The following is a 15,547-nucleotide window of genomic DNA, read 5'->3' as shown; positions in this document are numbered from 1 at the left end:
TGAGAAAAGTAAAGCCTACTTTCACCTGTTGCACAGAAACACAAATACCACTAATTACAGCTTGCAAACATGGAACTCTGATATATTCAGAAGTAAGGCATTCACATTTTGCTAAAAAAAAAAAAAACACAAACAAACAAAAAACAGTAGGTACTTTCACAAAGACTATTTGCAGGGATATATATCAGACTGGCAAATTTAATTCATTCCCATCTACAGTACAATGAGATATATTTTAACTGTACAATTCTGACAGCAGAAACATTAAGATCTTCTGAAATTGGATTAATTTTTCCTTTACTGAAGCTCACCCACTCTAATATATTTCATGCTTAAACGGTAAAACAAAATGCTTATGGTATTATATGGTAAATAAACAAAGATAGAACCTCTATTTCCAGAGTGTGGAGAATGATGTATGAATAAAGGCTAAATGGTACTTGTGAAAAAGAAAAAAGGTCACCAGTACATATAATTTTTTCTGTACATACACACAAATATAGCATTTATCTGTTAACTACCAACAGTATGCTTGGAGCTGTTCAAGATACAAATGAATAGACTGATATGAGAGAGAGAGAGAATATAAGACAATGTGGCATAAAAATATTTTATTTGGAGTTTGGATGAGCTGTACAACAAACAATTATGAAGTCAAAATGAGATTATCCACCACAACCCAAACTCATACCAATAACATCTTTTATACCACACCATACCATCATGACTTTTGATGTCAAATAGTTTACCCCAAAACTATGTTTTAACATTTTAAAAAAATGTTATTGGTATTCTTTTATATTGCTTCACCTGTAAAACGAGGGAACTTTGGTCCCAGAAGCCAACTGTATAGGCCATGAAAGAAGAGAAAAATGGTAATTAATATTTCAGAAATTTCTAAGAATAACCTACAATAACTTAACTTTACAAGTATCAGGGGGTAGCCGTGTTAGTCTGTATCTACAAAAACAACAAAGAGTCTGGTGGCACCTTAAAGACTAACAGATTATAGGTTCCTATCCTGGAAAATGATCCCTCACTCTCACAGACCTTGGGAGGCAGGCCAGTCCTTGCTTACAGACAACCCCCCAACCTGAAGCAAATACTCACCAGCAACTACACACCACACCACAGAAACACCAACCCAGGAACCTATCCCTGTAGCAAACCTCGTTGCCTACTCTGTCCCCATATCTACTCTGGCAACAGCATCAGAGGACCCAACCACATCAGCCACACCATCAGGGGCTCATTCACCTGCACATCCACTAATGTCATATATGCCATCATGTGCCAGCAATGCCCCTCTGCCATGTACATTGGCCAAACCGGACAGTCCCTCCGCAAAAGAATAAATGGACACAAATCGGACATCAGGAATGGTAACATACACAAGCCAGTAAGTGAACACTTCAATCTCCCTGGTCATTCTATCACAGATTTAAAAGTCACTGTCATTGAACAAAAAAACTTCAGAAACAGACTTCAAAGAGAAACAGCAGAACTAAAATTCATTTGCAAATTCAACACCATTAATCTGGGCTTGAATAGGGATTGGGAGTGGCTGGCTCACTACAGAAGCAGCTTTTCCTCTCCTGGAATTGACACCTCCTCATCTATTATTGGGAGTGGACTACATCCACCCTGATTGAATTGGCCTTGTCAACACTGGTTCGCCACTTGTGAAGTAACTCCCTGCTCTCCATGTGTCTGTATATAATGCCTGCATCTGTAGCTTTCACTCTATGCATCCGAAGAAGTGAGGTTTTTACTCACGAAAGCTTATGCCCAAATAAATCTGTTAGTCTTTAAGGTGCCACCAGACTCTTTGTTAACTTTACACACACACACACACACAGAGAGAGAGAGAGAGGATGATATTTTAAGATCCAATATTTCACATATGAGGATATTTGATAAAACCACATAAACCAAGTTGAATGCTTAGCATACTCCAGGGGCAAACTTCACAAAGTTTTGATGTCCTGAAATATTTGAGCTAAATCCATGCTCCCCCAGAAACCTCAACAGGCCTTCCTGACTCCTCCACCAACAACCTACCCCCACAGCTATTCATTATGATTCTAGCTCCCTTCCTCCTTACAGCTCCCACAGTACATCCCTCTAGTTCCTTCCTTCCTCTTACTAAGGCTCTTTGGCTATGTCTACACTACACACCACGGGCGGAAACGTGTAGGGTATCTGTAACTACATGAACAACAAAGAGTCTGGTGGCACCTTAAAGACTAACAGATTTATTTGGGCATAAGCTTTCGTGAGTAAAAACCTCACTTCTTCGGATACTACATGCTACAGTGAAACTTCTGCTGAGTCCACACTGTGGTGTGTAGCTACTTGCAAGGAGAAAAAAGCAAGGAAAAGCTTTAGCAGCTCCATGTTGCCAGAGCTTTTCACTGTGGGGAGGAAAGGCTCTGGCAGTGGGGAGGCAGTGGGGAAAGGATCCAACAATGGGGAGCTGGCAGAACTTTTCCCTGCTACCTCCGGCTGCTGGAGTCTTCCCCTGCAGTGGGAGAAGACTCCAGCAGTTGGGAGCCACTGGACCCTTTCCCTGCTGCTCCCCTGCTGCTGGAGTCTTTCCCCACTGCCAGGGTCTTTCCCTGTGGCAAGAGAAGGCTCCTACAGTGGAGAGCTGGTGGCCCTTTTCCCCACTGCCCCAACACTTCTGGAGTCGTTCCCTGTGGCGGGGGAAGGCTCCAGCAGCCAGTTATTTTCCTAAGGAGGAGAGAGGCTCCAGCAATGGGAAGGCCACAGGATACTACGCTGCTAACGATAGCAATGTAGATTAGAGGCATGGCTTGGGCATGTACAGAATGTGCACAATATGTAACCACAGCCTTCAGTCATGCCTTTACTCACCTAAGCCATGCCCCACCAGCTACACTGCTATTTATACTTGTGCTAAGGGGACTATGCACATATGTACTCTACAAAAACAACAAGGAGTCTGGTGGCACCTTAAAGACTAACAGATTTACTCTACACGCTGCCAAAAGTAGCATGTTATATAGACATAGCTTTAATCCTATCTCTGAAGATCTGCAGGGCCCAGCAGGTCTGCTACCCCTCTGTTAGCTGCAACCCAGAAAGCAGAGGATCTAGAGTTGCTTATTTTGTATCCTCTGGAGTTTCAGAAGCTCATTAATAATTTTGCAGTGCAGCTAAAAGGGAAATCACAAAATGATAGAAAATTTTAGCTGAGTGGCAACCTAGGGAATGGCTGACCTGCTGGGGGCCCCAATATTTTTAGAGTAAAGAGGAAAAGGTGACTGAAATGAGACAAGGACAGAAGATTTGAGTTTGGACTTGGGTTGAGCCTGAAATTGTTAACATGTGTCAGGGTGGGAACAAGAAAGTGTTTAAAGAATTGAACTGGCTGGGAGACTGCAATGGGGGCAGGAAAGAAGATCAGGTATTGAACTGTGTGGAAACAAGTTGGGAATTGGATTAGGTACAAGTAGCAGTGAAAGCAGGGAAAACATGGATCAGTTCAGTTAAGAAGAGGGTTGGAAACTGGATTAGGTAGGAACAGAGGGGCAGGTCCCCAGCTCCATTGATGGAGCTGTGACAATTTACACTAGCTGAGGATCTGCCGCAGAGAGAACAAGAAAATCCATTGGGATAGAGGGAGCATATAGATATACAAGCGGTGAAGTCCTGGCCCCACTAAAGTCAATGGGAATAATCCCATTGATTTACTGGCATAGGCCACTGTCGGAAGACAGGATACTGATCTAGATGGACCATTGGTCTGACCCAGTATGGCCATTCTTATGTTTGTATTTTGTGGGGCATTGTGGGATGGCTTCTGAAAGGCAGCATCAGTTGATGTAAGCAATGCAGTGTCTACACCGACACTGCGTTGACCTAACTACATCAACCTAAGCGCTATGCCTCTTATGTGGTGTGGTGGGAGAGTTACATCAGTAGGAACTACATTTTACTGTAGATGCTTGCAGAGTTAGGTTGACGTAAGCTGCCTTACATCAACCTAACTCTAGTGCAGACCAGGGTTATGTAAGTTAGCTTCTCCATCTCGAGTATGAGGCTCGGGAAAGAACATTGTAAAATAACAGACTGGTTATAAAAAAAAATCTGAGGCCATCTTTGATGAAAACCTTGGATGTGTATGGAAAATTGCTTTATCTTTATGAAAAACAGTAAATGGTGGCTCAGACATTAACACATGTAATTCACTTATACACCCTGCTGAAGTGATAGCTATCTAAAAAACAATCTTAATAGACAAATGGAACAATGTATAATTTCCCAAAGGTTCAAAGGGAGATTTCATCAATTGTGAAAGCACTATGTATAAATCCCAAAATGGCACAGGGTATCCTTTTGGAGGATAAAAATTATTAAGACCTTTTAAGAACCTTTTAACTACATCATGAGTAAATATTAATTTACTATCCACACGTACACGGTATGCTGATATGTCTGAGAGGTGAACCCTCACTGAAGATAGTCAAAGACTCATTCTATTAAGATACAATAAATATTCTAATACATAATATGTATATGGCTCTATATCATACATGGAAACCCACCATAAACATCTTTTTCATTTATGATTAACAAATTATAACTGGGTTCAAAAAAGAATTAGATAAATTCATGGAGGATAGGTCCATCAATGGCTATTAGCCAAGATGGTCAGGAATGCAACCCCATGCTCTGGGTGTTCCTAAGCCGCTGACTGCCAGATGCTGGGACTGGATGAAAGTGAATAGACCACATGATAATTGCCCTGTTCTGTTCATTCCCTCTGAAGCATCTGACATTGGCCACTGTCGGAAGACAGGATACTGGGAAAGATGGACCATTGGTCTGACCCAGTATGGCCATTCTTATGTTCGTATTTTCATGGGGACTTTTTCCTTGAATTTAGCAGTACATTTTACACCTCTAATGAACAAGACTTTTCTATAATTCCAGAGTCTTATTCCTCATGCCATTAGATGAAGAGACTAAGGATCGAGGTGACAGACCATCCCTTGTTGTTCCGTCAACAAGTCTGGTTCTAATGGTTGAGATTTGATTAACCCTCTGGAAGGTGAATTAAGTCCAGGTACCACTGATGTCTGACCCAAACTGGTGCTATTAAAATTACCTTGACTTTGTCTTGTATTATTTTGTTTATCTCTCTTTGAATGAGGAAAATGCATACACTAAGCCTTGATCCCAATTTATTAGAAATGCATCTGATATTGAGTCCTTGATTGATATTGAGTTATCACATCTTTATCTTTCCCCACATCATTGGTTCCTTAGCTTTTGCTTTTGGAACTGGCTCATCCAATCTGACACAACTGGATTTGAAGAAGAATGTCTCCTGATTCTACCACAAGAAAATGTACCCAGGATAGACTCCTTGAAGACCCTCTGGTCAGAAGTATCTTTCTCTCACTGACTGGCTCTTTGTAAAGAGGCTGACACCGATAAGGACTGAGCATTCATGCTCACCATAACAACGGTGTGCTTTTGTAGTAGAATGGCTCTGGAAACAGAGTCCGAAACCACAGCAGTTTTCCTCTTTGAATCCTTCCTATTTAGAGATCGTTTAATACTGTATACTGAGGTGGGAGGTTTGTCCTTCTTCCCTCCAGACTCAGAGCTGATGCTTGTCTCTGAGATGTGTTCAAACCTTGTACTTGCTCGGTTCTGGGTGGTTTTCCTGACAGCACTTCTTGTAATAAAACTGTCTGTTCCATCGTTCCTTTTTTGCTCATGTTGTAAAAGTTGAGCAAATCAAGCATTTTGAAGGTGAGCGTCCCTCGCTCAACCATGCCAGGTTAGCATGTGTGTCAGATGCTCGAAAACTGCCCGACATAACACACATATTTTAAAAAATGAGCTTTTTATTCTTCAGCTCCACCCTCTCCAAACCAAAGATTTACAGCTATCTAAAACTACTAACTAATTCTAACTATAAAATTATTAACTAGCTAACAAGCTACGGATCCAGGAGTTCTGGATGAAGAGAGACAAATGCACATCTGCTTTATGCTGCTCATTACTGATTCTTTATTACAATTTGCACTAGTATCTTTTTTGGGTCTGTACACTTATGAGAAAACGCCTGGGAATGATAAATGATTACTAAGGGATCTCAAAAGTTGATAGAGAAATTATATACCGTTTTTGTTTTGATAACTCCCTCTAAAATAATTGGCTCTCCCCCCCCACCCTGCTCAATGTTAGTTCCTTTAAAGTGACCTGTGCTGTCATAATGCAACATCTCTGTTCTCTTGATCTATTTTTTTCCAGCAAGAATACTTCTGAGTTTCCTTGTGTGTGTAAATTTGTCTGCAATGGAAACTTTGCAAGCAGCCAGGACCCACTTAAGCTTCCAATAGACATTTTCAATTAAAGTGAATGAAGAAGCTCATATTAAAAAAAACAAACAGATCAAGCACCCAAATCATTTATCGACTATATGTGAGTGTAAGTTTAAAAATTACAAATAAGCACATGGTAAAGCAAAATATTCTGGACTGTCACGAGCTGTAAAAATTTGAATAATTCACAATTTTTTTAAAAAAGATCACAGAATCATATAGAAATAACAGCAAGAGACTAAGATAATTTAATAAATTTCCCCATTAGTGCAAGAGTGTTCCCTACAGTACACTGTTTTAGTCTAGATGTAAAGGATCCCAGGCTTTGAGGTTTCCACCACTTCCCTTGAGTATCAAATCCTCAGACAAAAACTTCTCACTGCTAAGAACATTTGATGGATATTAAGTCCACATTTTCCCTTTCGTAATTTCATCTCTATACTATCTATGCACCACATTAAATATATCCTCTCCATCTTTGGTGTGGGCAGTATCCAACTATTTGTCAACTGTTATGCTCCCACTTTAGTCATCACTCAACCAAATACACATATTTAGTTCTTCCAACCCCATAATGGGGGTGTGTGTGTGTGTGTGTGTGTGTGTGTGTGTGTGTGTGTGTGTGTGTGTGTGTAAGACACCAGTTTACCTTTTATTTTCTGTTTATGAGGTGCCGAAATCTATGTACTAGTGTAGGCTTAACTCCCAGAGCTATTTAGAGAGGAATTTACCTTCCTGCTTTATAAGGTGATGAGTCTGGGAATGCAGCCCAAAACTGCACTGTTTTTTTTTTCTGCTGCCATATCACATTACAAACGTATAGAATCTGATGTCCACTCTCTTATCACTCCTATGTCTTTTTTAGTTTGATTACTTCTTATGTTTCTCTCTCCTATAAATCTCCATGATTTGAACAGTTTTTATTCAATATGTTAACTCGGGAATCTGAGAAAAACAGGGAGCAGTGAAATAATTTAAATATTTTGTAATTGTAACTACCAGACTGTACTCGTTCTGAGCATAATAGGAAGGAAAGATTCTACACTCTACTGTCTGATACAGACAGACAGATATGGATCAAAAACATATGCGGAGTGTGTGCAATTACTCAAGTCAAATTTGCTCGGAAGCCCATGAATGTTTACAACACAACTTTGATATACTACAGCAGAAGTTTATTATGACTCACTGCATCTGATACACATAGTACTGCAGCTACTCTATCCACTTCCATCTGAAGTGGTTATGCCTTCCAGAATGTAAGGGACTGGGTTGTAGGTGGTCTGGCCTCGTGGTCACAGTGTCCACACATCAAGGATGGCCACAATACAGTAGTCAGTGAATACAGATTGGAGGAATTGCTAGAGCCTAGGATCAATAAGCAAAAGTCAGGGTCAGAGTCAGGCTGGGGTCTGAGACCAGAGATCAAAGGTAGTGTGCCAGGCTGGAATCAGAGGGCAACAGTCAGGGTCAGAGCCCAGGCTAGGGTCAGAGATTGGAGATCAGAAGGCAAGGTGTGGTCAGGAGTCACAACAAACCAGAAGTTTGTATGGTTGCCCAGACAACTTCCTGGGACACCTTTCAGGATTAAATAGTGAGGTTGGCCACTCTGCCCCCTTTGGGTAGTACTTCCCGCAATGCCTAATTGCCACAATATTCCCTGGATGTGGCTGTGCATGCCCTCTCAGTGGCAATATCAGCTGTCCTAGGCTCTGCAGGCCTAGGTTCTAATCCATGAATCCTTACATTACTCCCTTTTTAGGGCACCCTTCCTTTGGGTGACACCAGCCCTGGTTTGTCTGAGTGGTCTTGATGAAACCTTTTTACAAGGTCAAAGGCATGGACATGGGCAGCAAGTTCCCAGAAGCGAGCTTCAGGACTACAGTCCTCTAAATCAATTAGGTAGTACAGTCTTCCCCTCTGCAGTTTAGAGTCAAAGATAGTGCGGTCTCCTTGGACCTGGACAAGTGGGGGGTCTGTTGAGATCGGTCGGGCAAGGGGTCCTCTGTGTAAGTCTTCCAAAGGGATACATGGAAAACAGAATGCATCTTAAGGGATCAAGGGAGCTGCAATTTCAAGGTGACAGGGTTGATTTGGTGACCAATATGGAATGGGTCAAGGAACTGGTGGTCTAGCTTGTGGGACATCCTGTTCATATGGAGGTGCTTTGCTGCGAGCTGGACCTTTTGGCCCACCATGAGAGGTGGGCCTTCCTGGTGTTGATAGTCAGCATACTGTTTGTAGTCCTTTTTCACATCTTTGAGGTGGTCCTTAAGCTCCTCATAGATATGATGAATTTGTTGGATTCAGAGGCTGCTGACAAGCCTGGGTGGAAGTGGGGGTGGAACATGTAATTTGCAAAGAAGTGACTCTGTCCCATGGAAGTGTGATTGTCATTGTTGTATGCGAACTCAGTATAAGGAAGGAGAGAGAGAACCGGTTATCTTGATGGTAGTTGAAAAAGCACCTTAGGTATTGCTCTAATACTTACTTCACCTTCTCTGTCTGGTGGTGGTACACGGATGAGGTAAAAGCGTGAATGTCCATTAACCAGAGTGTTTCACACCAAAATTATGAGACAAACTGTGGTCCTCTGCCCGAGGTGATAGAGTGGGAAAACCCATGAACATGGATAACATGCACCACTAGGAGTTGAGCCATTGTTTCAGCAGAGGGCACGTGGTCACAGAAGATGAAGTCTGCCATTTCAGTCAGTTGGTCTATGTATGGCAGTCAGAGTCAGGGAGTCCCACTATGAAACCCATGGTGATTGAGGCCCAGGGTCTACGTGGAGTTTCCAGTGGTACTAGGGTGCCAAGGGGCTTAGTTTGGGGAGTCTTTGTGCATGCATACAGGTCACAAGAGTCAATGTAGTTCCAGACTTCAGTTAGCATACAGGACCACCAGAAGAAACAGGAAGCTGTGCGGTAAGTCTTAAGGTGGCCAGAATGGTCTGCCAACAGAGTGTCATGGCAGAGATGTAGCACTTCTAGCCAGGGGAACCCCAGTGGAACATATATGTGTCCACTGAGGTATGTGATCCTATCTTGTGTGCAGCACTGCATTTCAGTTCTGACTCTCATTTGCTCAGGCTGTTCCATCATCTCCAGAACTAACAGATCACCCAGCAAAGCAGATCAGATTAGATTAATCAGGTCTTGGTGTATTATGGCACTAAGGAAGTGGTCAGGTTTTAGGAGACAGGGTAGTTCTTGGTTAGGCTCTTTGCTCTCCTGGTAATATTTGACCTTTCAGGATAAGTCATCAGCTTTCCCATTCCTGGTTCCCAGGTGACAGGTGATGATGAAATCGAACCATGAGAAGAAGAATACTTACATGAGCTGTCTTTGGTTCAAGGCTCAAGCCTTACGCAGATATTCAAAGTTCTTATGGTCAGAAAAGACTTGCACTGGGTGTTGGGATCCCTCAAGATGATGGCGCCACTCTTCAAAGGCTGATTTAATTGTGAGCATTTATTTATGTAATATTTCATAACTCTGAGTAGTAGGTGCAGGGCTGCAACACTTACTGCGGACATGCCTCTAACAGCATATGGCCCCAGTGGTATATTGGAGGTATCAGCAGCCCATATGAATACCTGGACCAGGTCTGGATGTACTAGAATGGGATGGTGGTGAAAGCAGACTTGAGCTGTTCATAGCATGATGAGCTTCGGCAGCCAAACAAATGTGGTGGCCTGCTAGAGGAGGTTTGTCATGGGGGCTATTTACCCTGAGAAGTCTGGAATGAACCATTGGTAAAAATTCACAAAGCCCAGGAAGAACTGTAACTTCTGGGGGTATCTGAGCACTGCCAAGCTGTGGATGGTCTCCACCTTCTTGGGATCCGTCTTAATGCCCACAAAGCAAGGGATATTACCTAAAAATTCTGTGGAGGATTGATGAAAAGTACATTTTAACAATTTATGTAGTCTTTCCAAGATGTAATGAACATGGTAGCAATGCTGCTCAGGATTATCTGAAAACACAAGTATGCCATCGAGATAGATGACTACATACTGGTCCAAGATGTTGCTAAATACATTGTTCATGAAGTGTTGAAAGGTTACAGGAGTGCTGGTCAGACCAAATGGCATTAGTAAATATTTGAAGTGCCCATAGCAGGTTTGAAAGGCAATCTTCCCTTTGTTTCCTGCCCTCATTGCGCACTAGGTTGTAAGCCTCCTAAAGGTCCACTTTGATGAAAATTCTGGCTGACCGCACACAATCTAGTAACCCCGAGGCTAGGGACAGAGGATTTAGCTGGATGTTGTTAGCTAGATGCAACAGTGCTGATTTGATAAGATGCACACTCTTTATCTTCATAAAAAGTTCCAAACACATGATATGCAAACTGAGGTCCACTATTGTGAGCTGTGTTGGCAGGCTCTGATGGCTAAGTATTTTACACAACAGTACTAGATGATGCTTACAGTAGATCCAGTTGGTCCCTGTGATGACCTTTAATATCTAATATTCTGAAACTGCATGACATTTCACAACAAAACATATTATTTCCAAGCTATTGTGAAACTATGTCTTGCTGACATTGTTTTATAGCATACCTTACCACCTCTACTTCCCCTTGCTCTCTTTTTATCTACAATACAATCATCCGTGTTGCCATTCCAGTTATGAGAATCTTCCCACTAGTTTTCAGTTATGTCCACCAGTTCACAAACCATCATTTAGTAACACTTCTAGATCTTCTTTCTTGTTTCCCATAATCCTTGCATTTATGTATAGATTAATACTGTACGTTAATATACTTATTCTTTCATTTCTATTTGAAAGCACTGCATCTTGTTTAATTATGTATGTTAAAACAGCAGAGACAACACTGTCTAGTGGAAAGGACACTGGACTATCCCCAGCTCTGCCACTGACCTGCTGTATGACCTTGAGCAAGTGACTTTGCCTTTCTATGCCTGTTTCACAACCCATCATTAGTTTCTCTTGTCCATTTAGATTGTAAGATTGGAGAATTTCTGTTTCTATGTGTTTGCACAGGCCTTTACACAATGGGGATCTGATCTCAGTTGAGGGAAGGGGTCTAGACACTACATAAATAATAATTCCATATAGTTTGAATTGGGCAAAAGTGTCCCTCCCCTTCTCATTTCCAGTTTAGTTTGACGTTCGCTTGATAAATGCTACATATTTTGAACCCAGAAGGCTTGCTAACCAATCTGCTGAAATGGAGATAATAAATTCTAAACAGTCACCTCTCATCACAGCTTTCCAATCTTCCATGAACCCAAAACCATCCTCTCTATTTCTTTGGTGCATCCAGTAGCAGTCTATCCCTTCCTTCTCTCATGCTTAGAATAAAAAGGATCTCACATCATCCCATCTTCTGTGTTTTTATCAGCTCCCTGAAACAATTCCTGATTTTGCTGAATACTCTTTTAGTGCTGTCATTTGTTCCCATGGGGACTAGAATCAGTAAGAATTCCTTCAGCATTTTTCAAGCTAATCAGTCACTTATTGTGACATCATTTGCTATGCTGCCAGAAGGCATCTGACTGTCCCACTTCCTTCATCTGATCCCCAGATTTTCAAGCTCCATTCCTCACTCTGTAGTCACCAATCATGATTACTTCTTTTTTTTACCAGGGCTCCAGTTTCACTACTTGCCTGTTAATAACTGGTTGAGTGCTTAGTAGTCCTTTTCTGCTGAGGACAATATACGTGTAGCAGGTACTGAAATTAAGTATCTCCATACATATTTCTATCCTGCCCTTCCTGCAACTTGGATTCTTTTTTTTTAGGTCACATTCCTCAATCTTCCATACAGTGTCTCGATCTGCCATTTTCCTCCTTATGATAATTTTCCTTCTGTTTCCATTCAGTGGCTTCATTTCTCTCTAACACACCTCAGCTACCATTCCAGCTCCTCCTTCTCCCTCTTCAGAAAAGAAAAGGAGTGTACTTCATACATATACAGCCTTCATGGTCTTCATTCATAAAGTGGACAATTGTTCATGTTCCACATCAGCCACCTTGCATCCTTTCCTATCTGAAATGTTTGTTCCTTAGTTAGAACCTGCTAGGATCAGAGCACTCTATCACCACATCTTGGCAGACTTCCATTCACTGTTAAGGTACCTTTTAGAAAGTTTTCTTTATTAACACCTACCCCCATTAGTTGTTGCCTCAGTTTGGCACTCAGCAATGAACTCCCACTCAGATCAAACTCCCTTTTGGTTTGGACTCATCTCTGTTGTCCTTCTTTCAAAGCTGTGAGCAGAGCTCCTGTGTGTTGCATGATTCCTTGATATACTCAACTCTTTCCGCAGAATCTAAGCTCTCATTTAAAAAAAAAGTTTCTACTCCTTATGGTTGCAAAACAAACACACCATCCTTAAAATCTTCAGCTGAGTATAAACCAATGTTACATTGTTTTCATGAGTCTGCCTGAAATAATAACTCTAAGAGACACATGAATTGACCTATTAATCTCAATAGAACGTTAACTCTGAAATTGAGATGACAGTGTATATGCTGCATATATATATCTATCTTAACAGTAAATATACCACTAGCGTATATGTCAACAGTAAATATACCACTAGCATGTAGTAGAAGCATCCAGCTGCATATGCCAAATATCCTAAACTGCCTTCTGTTGCCAAAACCTTGGGGGGGGGGGGAATTTGCCTTCCTCCGTAGAATGTGGGTGCAGGTCACTTGCCGGGATTATTTGCATACATCACACTTAATGATTTCCCCACCATTGTGCAGTCCTTGGGCACTGTTTTACATCGGTCCCTCTTATTCTCTGCCTATGACACATAATAGTCTAGTCTCATAATATTTTGGTGTCATTTCAATTGTTGGGTTTAGTGTGTGGGTGCTGTGTGGTGATGGTGGCCTGTGATGTTCAGGTCAGACTAGAAGATCTAGCAGTCCCTTTTGGCCTCAAACTCTATGACTATGAACTGCCAATTGGTTCCTTCCCAGCTACCAAAACCTCTAGTTTCAGCCCTGAAAATGTCTACAATATCTCTTTCTCTCTCTCTGTGACACAGTATGGACTGAAAATGCAGGGACAGAATAAACTAAATTTAATTCGGTATCAAAATAAATAACACAGTTGCTACCATGCTGATGTATTAACCATTAGAATTCACTAAATACTAGAAATTGGAATGTACCTGAAACTGTTGTTGAACTTCCCATCTGCTACAGAAGCCAGAGGCCTTGCCAAAGAGTTTTGGTCCAACTTTACTGAGCAATACATTTACCCCTTAACTATGACCAGCACCTCAAATGTCACCTTGAAACACATTCCAAAACCCAGTCCTTATGGCCAGTCTGCCTTGCCCTTAAATAGATTCATGTGGGGAGGCAGGGATACAGCTCCCACCTTAACCCTTGCATGGCCCATGTAAGGGTCAGGCCAAATTTCAATACCTGTGCTCAGGGGCATGCAGGGGGTAATCCATACCACCCATAATAGGATGTGGAAAAACTGAAAGGAATGGGGCCATGGTTCCCCCCCACCCGTATGCACTGACAGCAAATTGCTGGGGTGTGGTATTGGATGTTCAGCCTGTGCATTCCCAGGAACTTCAGGAGGCATTCTACCTTCCTGAGACACCTCCCTGTGATTCTCTTGAAGTGATGCGATTGCACATCTCCCCTTGGTGTGTCTGTGCTTATTGTAAATAACTTTAAAACTGCATTAAAATGAATCCGACTGAAGGCATCTGATTGTAAATAAATCTGAGTTGGCAGGTCTGAATATCTGAAAATCAATTCTTCCTTTATTCATCTAAGTTTTAGGTTTCGTGTTTTACCCCGCAAAAATGTGGGTTACAGATTCTCTGAGTAAAGTTAGACCCCAGTAACAGATTCTGTGTTTTGTCCTGAAACAATCTGACAACACCACTATAATCTCAAGAACTTCAGCGTGTGCAGGAAGGTTTAGAAGCTTCTGAAAGTATAACACAGAACCCTAAATGTAGGAACTGGCTTTTCAATTCACCTTAAAAACATTTTTGGCCCCATATATTTTCTTTAGTAAAAACAAATCACCTAAAAGCAAAGCACAGCAGTTTATGCATGATGACTATGTGCATCAACACTATCAGCAGGAGATGCACTGGAGAATGACAACAGCAATTTGCATTCTATAGTTTCTTTTGTGTGCCCAAACTCCCTAAAGCATTTTGCAAAGCAATAAATATCATGCCCATGAAGATGTAGTGATAGGATGTCAATATTGTAGTGATTCTCTGCAACCAGATACAGCAGCCATTCTGTGCACAGCTATGTCCCCCACACAGCTGAAAACACAAGTGCCAATTAATCTGTGCTCGTTAAAATAGAAAGGGTTATGCCTATGGGGGATAGTTTATGTAGTCACCTGAACCGCTACAGAATGCACCTCATTGTTCTCTGATGTCACTGCCAGGATAGTACTTGTAACAACTCAGCAATCTCTAGTTTTGTATTGGGGGGCCGATACATATATTATTTCCAGATTTCTCAAATGTCTTAAACCTATGTTCTTATGCTTCCCCCAGCAAATGCTGCCATCTCCACAAATATCACTCATAGGAAGAAAGAGATGCTGATAAAATGAGAGTTGCAGTTCTGGTAACAGTGGTAGAGATGGTCAGGAAAAGAGTCTTGTTACTTGTCCTGCTATGCTCTTTTTTCCCCTCTCCATTCATTCTGCATTTTATTTTCATCAGAATAGTTAATCAGGAGGAAATGAAATTCAAATACAAACTCAACCACTTATAAATCTTTCTTCTCCCCACTAGTCTTTCAAACTACAGGTTTGTGATTTCAGTGCTTTTTGGGGAAACCTCATTGGAAACTATGAACAGGCCTTCAAATACTACCTCCATCAGCGTGCACACACAGACAGCAGCAGCCTTACAACTATCCTCCAGGGGTCACAATTGGGTTACAAATTCTGCACAACATGATGACTGAGCAGCCTGATTTGGAACAATTTATTCACATTCATTCAGCTTCATTAAGATTCAAATGGAATAAGTAAGGTAAAAATTGAGCAGATACAGAAATTGTGCATAGCTTGCGCCTGTAGTCAGTAAACATTTATTCACTAAGCACAGCTCTCTTTTGCTCTCTCTCTCTTATTCTTTCTCTCTCCCTATCCTTCCTGCTTGCTGTTTTAATGCATAATTAAGAAGGTCAGAATTAATGAAG

At 41.5% G+C, this 15,547-nt stretch overlaps 1 protein-coding gene across 2 annotated transcripts in view; it reads right to left on the bottom strand.

Moving 5' to 3' along the window:
- PRKN (parkin RBR E3 ubiquitin protein ligase) overlaps nucleotides 1–15,547 on the bottom strand; it is a 1,227,966-nt gene that overhangs the window by 934,001 nt on the left and 278,418 nt on the right. The gene's annotated exons all lie outside the window — the stretch shown is intronic.

This window comes from Malaclemys terrapin, chromosome 3, assembly GCF_027887155.1.
Source record: "Malaclemys terrapin pileata isolate rMalTer1 chromosome 3, rMalTer1.hap1, whole genome shotgun sequence".
Lineage (NCBI taxonomy): Eukaryota > Metazoa > Chordata > Testudines > Emydidae > Malaclemys > Malaclemys terrapin.
Note: the sequence above shows the minus strand (reverse complement) of the source record. Positions and strands in the feature narration are given on the sequence as shown.